This window comes from Arvicanthis niloticus, chromosome X (assembly GCF_011762505.2).
Source record: "Arvicanthis niloticus isolate mArvNil1 chromosome X, mArvNil1.pat.X, whole genome shotgun sequence".
Classification (NCBI taxonomy): domain Eukaryota; kingdom Metazoa; phylum Chordata; class Mammalia; order Rodentia; family Muridae; genus Arvicanthis; species Arvicanthis niloticus.
The window spans coordinates 42,561,955-42,570,995 of record NC_047679.1 but is presented as its reverse complement, the minus strand read 5'-3'; positions in this window follow the sequence as shown (position 1 = coordinate 42,570,995).

Sequence of the window (9,041 nt, the reverse complement as noted above, 5' to 3'; positions counted from 1 at the left end):
AACATCAGGACCTGGTAATACATGCTTGTGATTCCAGCACTTGGAAAGTGGAGGCAGCCACTTCAAGAATTCAAAATCATCTTCCCATACATAATGAATTCAAAGGTAGTTGTGCAGCATAAGACCCGTGTAAAAATAACAATAGCAATAAACAGGTAGCAAACTCAGAAACTGAAAGACAACAAATAGAAACCAGTTACAGATAATGTATATTGCTATATGAAAAACATTTTATATTGTGATAGCTTGAATGAAATAAAAACAGCCCCATAGGTTCATAAGGAGTAGCATTATGGGACATGTGGCCTTGTTGCAGTAGGTGTGATCTTGGTGGAGGAGGTGTGCCACTGGGGGGTTAGGCTTAGAGGTTTCAGAATCTCAAGCAAGACCTAGTACCGGATTCTTTTCCTGATGCCTGCTGATCTGGATGTAGAACTCTCAGCTCCTCCAGTACCATGTCTGCCATGCTTCTCACCATGATGATAAACTGTAAGCCAACCCTAGTTAAATGGTTTCCTTTATAAGATTTGTTGTGGTCATGGTGTCTCTTCTCAGAAATAGAAAACCTAACACACATATGTTACAGTTTAAATATATTAACTGAAAGATACAGGATATTTAAGTGAGTAACAAAACAAAATGCAGCTAGTTGTTTTCTAATAGAAACTCATTCTAAATAAAAGACAGTGCTTGTTTCTAAAGAAAAGGTAGCTAAACAGATAGTCTAGAGGTTATGAGCTCTTGTTGCTCTTGCAGAGGACCTAGGTTCAATTCCTAGCACCTACAAGGTGGTTCACAACTATGCTTAACTCCAGTTCCAGCGGATCCAATGCCTTCATCTTCTGCACCTCTTGGGAGCAAATTTCACATACCTAGAGGCAAAATACTTATACATAAAATAAAATGAATATATTTAATTAAAAAGTTTTTTTCATGTTGGGAAAAGACAAGAACTAGTAGTAATAATTTGAGGCTTAACATCCTATATAAGGAGGAAAATTTTCAAGAAGTATTAGAGGCTTATCAAGGAAGGTGGCTTCTGCTAAACCTGATAGTCTGAGTTCAACCCATGAAGCCCATATAGAGAAAGGATAGACCTCCCTCATCGGTCTACCACATATTACTCCTCCTCCACTGAATGAGGAAAATATAGAAATAAATTAAGAAATGTATTACATGATGATAAAGTAATAATTTTCAAATGAGGTCTGACAGTCAATTTGAGCCAATAGTCAAATATAGTGGTCAAAATTTTGTCAGATTCCAGGGGGAAAAAGCCTTCTTTGGCCTCTGTGGGTTCTGGATTCACATAGTGCACAGGTATACATGCAGACAAAATACCAATGATCATAAATAAAAAATAAATAACATCTCAAAAATGGACTTTCTCTAACTATAAACCAGTATCACGGATTTGGTAGCCAATTCTTATCTTTCTTTGTAACTAGCAAAGCAAATTTACCTTTGATATTGACATGCTCCAAAATATGACAAGGTGTTCTGCTCATTTGTCTATCCTTTTTCTCATCCAGGTAAGGCTTTTTATGCACTCTTCTTCAAGATTGAGTGATGTATCCTTATCAAAACTTTTTATAATCACCCCAAATCACCTGAGATATCATCACACTCCATTTATTTTCATATTTATTTGAAACATACATTTAATATTTTATATTATTATCTATTTATTTTCTTAGAAGTTCATACATTTCTTTGTGATAGGACTTGAATAATTTTATATTGAACTTATATAATTTAGTAAATATTTAAATCAAAACTTGAATGAAAAGCAAACAGACACTTAACTACATGTCCTTATTCTAGACAAATAAGGTTCTTCATGCATGTGATAGTCCAAATAGATATTAATAAAGAGTTATCTTCTAGTAAGGATGACCCAGAACTTTCTGTTACTTAGCATTGTGTCTGTCAAACTGAATCTTATATCATTGTTTATTTAAAAGATGTTTTTACCAATCTGCTAAGCGTTCTTTTGTTCAATTCAAACCAAAATTTTAAGAAAGTACAGCTCCTTTTGATATTTCCAGCTTTAAGCTCTGAGTGTTATCAGCTCTTAGTTCTATCAGCTCAGATAGGAGTTCTTCTGTTCGATCTGAGATAAAAAACCATGAAAAGGTAAAGCAATATCACCAAAAGCATCACTGAGGCTTGTAGCTGAGCACAAGGGAGTCTGTGCAAGAAAGAGAGAAAGTTCCCAGATCAGCTTTCTGAGGATGCAAGAAATGAAACACATATAGGGGAAAGAGACAGTCACCTGCAGGCAGAGGGCAGCTTCACAGGATCACAGCATTTCTACAGTTCTGTCTTTATTTTATTTTTTACTTTCAACACTAAGGTTTGCACTTGGCTCAGCAAACAGCTCATGTGTGTTGGGACTATCTGTTCATGAGCTGCAAGAGATGATGAAAGTGTACACTGCCAGTATCTTAGGAGACTAAAAGAAAACTTCAAGGAAGTTTTGTCTAACCTCAAGGGATTTTTATCTACTAGATTAGTGAGAGTGGCGGTTGTTAGAACAGAAGTATGGTTAACACAACAGTAGCAGAAGATGTAGCATCAGAGAGAATGACAAAGGCAATGTTAACAGCAGTTGCTACAAAAGTAGGAGGTTCATAGCCTATAGTGGTGAAATTCTGGCATCTTTTACTACCCATCAAATCATTCCAGCACTGGCTGTATGCAGTACTCAGTATCACAATAACATGCTCTTAGTCTGCATTCTATTCTATCCCCATAATGAAGGTCAGAAGTGGTAGAAGCTCTACATAGGGTCACCTGTGTCTATTATATAGAAACATAGAAAAAATATGATACATAGGACTTGTCCTATTTTGTTTCAAATTAATGTTTATAACTTATGCATATACTTCCATTGTTTCATGATTGTGAACTTTTTAAATAAAACATGTTAAGAAACATTGAAATATATCTGCACTAAATATATATACATCCTATGTATGAGTCATATACATATGTGACAGATATATGATATAATATATATATATATATATATATATATATATATGGCTCTTGGTTTTTATTTACTCTTTGAGTTTATACACTATACACATTCATTCAGTGTATCCTTTTTTTTGTTTGTTTGTTTTTTGTTTTTTTCGAGACAGGGTTTCTCTGTGTAGCCCTGGCTGTCCTGGAACTCACTCTGTAGACCAGGCTGGCCTCGAACTCAGAAATCCACCTGCCTTTGCCTCCCAAGTGCTGGGATTAAAGGCGTGCACCACCACCACCTGGCTCATTCAGTGTATCCTTAATCCTTGTCTACTCCACTTGCTTCCTCCAACACATATCCCTCACAACTTCATGTATTTTAAAAATATATGACTCCAAGTCTAGTTATTATTCCCCACAAGGACATGTGTGAGACCATCCACTGGTGCTTAATTGTTTCTTCCTCTCCCAGCAACCATCAACTTAATAGCTGATCATCTAGGTGTACAGACTCAGGACCCTAACACCCATACTATAACAAGCGTTTGGGAGCCAGTAATAGTAAATACAAATGAACTGATTTATTGCAATCTAACATTCACTTTGTAAAAAAAAAAAAAAATTGTGAATAACTAAGACAGAAGAAGGAAAGGAAAGCAAAGGAAATGCAAAATTTGTATAGATCGATGTAATCCCATAACATTTTCCGTATTGATGGACATTTTCTACAATTATGCTAATAAATATCAGAGCTACATAAGATCATAAAACATTTAAAATGAGCATAGTAAAACTTAATAAATGAAATTGTAATTTAAATATTTCATTCATTATTTGGCAGTTTCATATAGTATATTTTAATAATGCCCCTACTCCTTCCTATAACTCCTTCCAAACCTACCTCCACTCCCCTCCCCACCACTTTGTGTCCTTGTATTTTCTCTCATTAACCCATTAAGTCCAGTTTCTGTTGCCCATGTATTCATGAGTGTGGGGCCAACTTCTTGGTAAACCTACCAAGAGCCACACCCTTAAAGAAAACATACTCCCCAAAATCAAATGCCAGTAGATCCTCGAGGGTTGGGGCTTGCAAGCCAATTCACACTCCATGCTTGAATCTTGGCTGACTTGATTGTGTAGATGTGACCGCAGCTGTTTGAGCTCATCAGTTCAGGGATCCTGTAATATCCAGAAGACTTTACTGGAATCCTCTCCTAACCCTTGATTCTTGCAAACTTTCTGTCCCCTTTTCCATGATGGTTCCTGAGCCATGTGAACAGCTGTTATAGAGGTGACCCATTTGTGGCTAAGAACTCTACTGAGTATTATTCTATGTACTTTGACTGGTTATGAGTTTCTGTGTTAACCAACATTTATTGTACAAGCAAACTTTTCTGACAAGGTCTTGGAGCTGCACTAATCTATTGACAAAGATACAAATTCAGGCACATGAAGAAGGCTGTCTTCCACTCTGTGTGTTTATATACCTGTTTATATAGAATAATAGTCATAGGTTTACTCTGAGAGCTGTGAGCTCCCCTACATAGGTTCTTGACCAAATTAATAGTACCAACTATGTGCTTCCTTCTATGGAATACACCTTAAATCAAACCAGAAAGAAGTTGGTAACCCCCCATAATATTTATGTCATTGTTACATTTATGGGTACATCTTTCCATGCAGGTCATTATTGCAATTCATAGGGTTCACAGCTGAATAAGACTGTGTATGAATCACCCATCTCCTCATCTTCCTTGGGAAGTAGCAGTCAGAGTACCTTTTAGTACCAAGAAAGCTAACCGCTATAAATGATGCTCTGTTATACTTGTCGATAAGAGTTGTCTTTTGAGACATGGTTATCTTCTGAGAGGCCCCACCCAGCAGCTGACTCAGACAGATGCAGATACCCATAGCCAAACAGTAGGTGGAGCTTGGGGACTCTTATGGAAGAACAGGAGGAAGGATTGTGGACCTTGAAGGAGATAGGAATTCCGCAGGAAGTCAATTAACAGAAGGCCAACAGAATCAATTAACCTGGACCCTTGGGGTTCTCAGAGTCTGAACCACCAACCAAGAACATACACAGCCTGGACCTAGGTCTCTCTGCTCATATGTAGCAGATGTGCAGCTTGGTCCACAAGAACTGAAACAGGAGCTAACCCAAAGGCTGTTGACTGTCCATGGCATATATTCTTCTAGCTGGACTCCCATGTCTGGCCTCAGTGGGAGAGGTAGTACCTAGCCTCACAGAGACTTGAAGTTTCGTGGTGGGGAAATACCCAAGGGGCCCCACCCACTCACAGGAGAAGGAAGGAAGGATGGAGAATAAGTGTGTGTGGGGGGGTGACCAGGATGGTGACAGTGAGTGGGATATAAAGTAAAAAAAGTAAAATAATGAAAAACAAACAAACAAACAAACAAATGTCAAAAAATGTTATGATTAATTTAGGCAAATATTTGACTAAATAATATAGTAGATTTGTCTTCCATTTTCCTCTAAAAGACCTCTATTTTGAAATAAAATCTTCCATATTATGATGAAATTTCTTTTTATCATGTAATGTCTCTTTTCCATCTATGATAATTGAAAATGTTGCTTTGGGCTGGATCTGTGGTCTTTTAGAATCTGTGAAACATCTGTCCTCACCCTTCTGTCATTTAGATCTCTTTTGAAATGTCATATTGTTCTAATAGGTCTGCCTTTATGTGCTACTTACTCTTTTCCCCTTTCAGCTTTTAATATTCTTTCTTTGTTCCATGTTTAGTGTTTTGATAATTTTATGCTAAGAAACTTTCTTTTCTGGTCCAATCTATTTTGGTGTTCTGTGTGCTTCTTGTATCTTTATAGACATCTTCTTATTTAGCTAAGGGTTATTGTTTTTTGTTTTCTTTCCTATGATTTTCTTGAAAATATTATTTAACATGGGTTTCCTCTCCATCCTCTATTCCTACTATTTATATTGATATTTGCATAAGGCCCCATATTCCTTGGATGTTTTGTGTCCGAATTTTCTGAAATTTTAACATTTTTTGACCAAGCTATTCATTTCTGCTAGAATGTTTTCAATGTCTCTTTTCTCTTCCATTATTTTACTCTGTTGGTGAGGCTTGCCTCCAAGATGCCTGTTAGTTTCTAAATGTTTTATTCCCAGATTTCTCAGTTTTTGGTATTATTTATTAATTCTGTTTCCATTTTCAGGTCCTTGAACAGTTTTATTTATTTTTTTCTGCTGTTTGTTTGTGTTTAATATATTTCTTCAAGGGACTTACTCATTTCCTCAATATGAACCCTCTATCATCTTCATACTGGTGGTTTTAAGATCTTTTCTTGTGATTCAGCTATGTTGCAATATCCAGAACTGCTGTGGTAGAATTGCTAGGCTCTAATGGAGACATATATCTTGACTGTTACTTATTCTGTTTTTACACTAGTGTCTAGATATCTGAGTTTGGTTGGGATGACTGCAATTCTAGATGCTGATCATGTGTTTTTTATTCTCTCTGGGTCTTTGGAAATTCTGGCAATTATGCATTGCTTGGGAAGGGATGTCCTGGGATCTTTCTTGATGTTCCCACTTACGATTTTGGGTAAATGTGTTTCTAGGTACTAAAAAGTAACACTTAAGAATGTGAATGGGTTAGGAAGGGTGGGGGAAGAAGGGGAGGAAAGCAGGCTGTTGCACCAAAATGTGCGTAGTCTTCTGGAACAGAGGCAGAGTGAGGAGAGACACTACCCATCAGTCTGCCACAGGAGTAGAATGAGATTGGGGAAATTAGATTTGGAGGAGTGAAGAGTAAAGAGCTGAAGCTCACCTACCTGCTCCACTGGCCTACTTGCTTCTCTGGCACGCTTGGCTGATAGGTACCCAGAGAAAGCCTGCTAGAGTTGGGAGCTGGAATAACAGGAGTGGAGCAGGAGGTTGTAGGGAAAGCTCTGTAAGATTCATTGGAGATTATGCTGCAGCAAGTGGTCTGCCACTGAGTTGGGGCTGGAACTACTCACCTGGCCTGAGCAGCCTGCTCAACTGCAATGCCTGGGAATGCTTGCTGCAACTGAACTCCTTTCATTTCAGCAGCATCTATACTTCTCTCTGATTTTTTTTAAAATAAGAACTGGTTTTTACTTTCTTACTCTTTCTGACTCCTTTTATTCTTCTATTTATTTAACTTTATTTATTTATTCACTTTACATCCCGATCATAGCACACTCCCTCCATTCCTCCCAGTCACTCTCACAAATCCTTCCCTTCATTCCTCTCCCCTTTCCAGAGAAGGGAGCCCTCCTTGGGTACCACCCCGTCCTGGAACATATACTCCCAGAAGAATTGGACACATCCTCTCCCACTGAGGCCCAACTAGGAAGTCCAGGTAGGGGGAAGGGGATCCAGTGGCAGGAAACAGACCCAGACACCCCCCACTCTACTTATTCAGGGACCTACATGAAGACCAAGCTGCACATTTGCTACAAATGTATAAGGGTTCATGGTCCAGCTTCTGCATGTTCCCTGGATGGTTGTCCTGTCCCTATGAACCCCATGGTCCCAGGTTAGTTGATTCTGTGAGTCTTCTTGTGGTGCCTTTGGCCCCTCCAGTTCGCTTACTACTATTCCCTACTGTTGTTCAAAACTCCTGATGTTTGGCTGTGGGTCTCTGCATCTGTTTCTATCCACTGCTTGATGAAGTCTCTCAGGAGACAGTCATTCTAGATTCTTGTCTCTTCAAGTATAGCAGAGTATCATTAATAGTGTTAGGGGTTGTCTTTCACATGAGATGTGTCTCAAGTTGGGACAGTCATTGGTTGGCTGTTCCTCTAGTCTATGTACCATCTTTATCCCTGCACAGTTTACAGGCAGGACAAATTTTGGGTTGAAAGTTTTGTGGATGGTTTGATGTTTCTTTGCCTTCTCTGGAAGTCCTGCCTGGCTTCGACAAGAAGGTGGCCCCTTCAGTCTCTATATTCCTTTCTGGTAGGAATCTCAGTTAGGGTCACCCCATAGACTCCTTATGTCCTCTCCAGTCCCAGGCCTCCAGCTAGTCAATAGGGATGTCCCCCCCACCACTCATTTCCATACTCACACCCAGCTCGCTCTCTCTCTCTCTCTCTCTCTCTCTCTCTCTCTCTCTCTCTCTCTCTCTCTCTCTCTCTCGACCCTTCTCCCAATACCTGATCACCATCCCTGTTCCCCTCCTCTCCTTCTCTCCTACCCTATTCCTGCCCTCCATTCACCTCTGATGACTATTTAGTTTCCCCTTCTGAGTGAAATTCTCACTGATATTTTTATACCTCTTGAACCTTTTGTTTGTCATTTAATATATTCTGGATTTCAGATACTCATTGGGTTTTGCTATCAAAGAATGACTAGCTTTGTTTATTCCTTCCATGAACTCAGTTTTCTTTTTCCACATTTTGATATACACTATCTTCAATCAAGAATGTAAAGCCATGGAAACCTTAATTCTATGAATTTCTGGCTTGTGCAATACATTTGACATAATCAAAAGTTTAAAGCCCCCTGCTTCTAGTTCACAAATATTTAATCTAGATATCTAACTTTTATTCAAAAATGTCTAACTAAATCAACTTCATTAAATAAGTGTATAATGTGTTCAGGTTACATAGCCATTGTGTGTTTAATTGATGTTAGAGCTTGGAAGGAGAAATCCATGCATTTTATACTATATTTTTCTCTGTCAGTCACTGACAAAATCTGAAGTTCAAATTGTGATGTTAGATTTTTTTCCTTTTATTCTTGTTCTTTAATAGTCTATGCAATTTTAGGACTATTTCCTCCATAGGGGTCTTTCTTAAAGATGAGAATTATTGCCAACAGCTTAAGCAAAACATTGCAGCAGTCAAATGAAGGCATAGTCAGTGGATGAGGAAAAGAAGCAAGGAGCTGAGATTTTTTAACCTATTTGCAAACTGCAAAGAAGTAACTAGATGGCAGACTTCTGTCACTATTCATAGATCATATATACAAAGGGTTTTTCTTGTTGTTGTTGTTGTTTTGTTTTAGGTATCTTGTAAAGTTTTCTACTCACAAACAAAAACAGCTTGAAAAGAGAAGCTA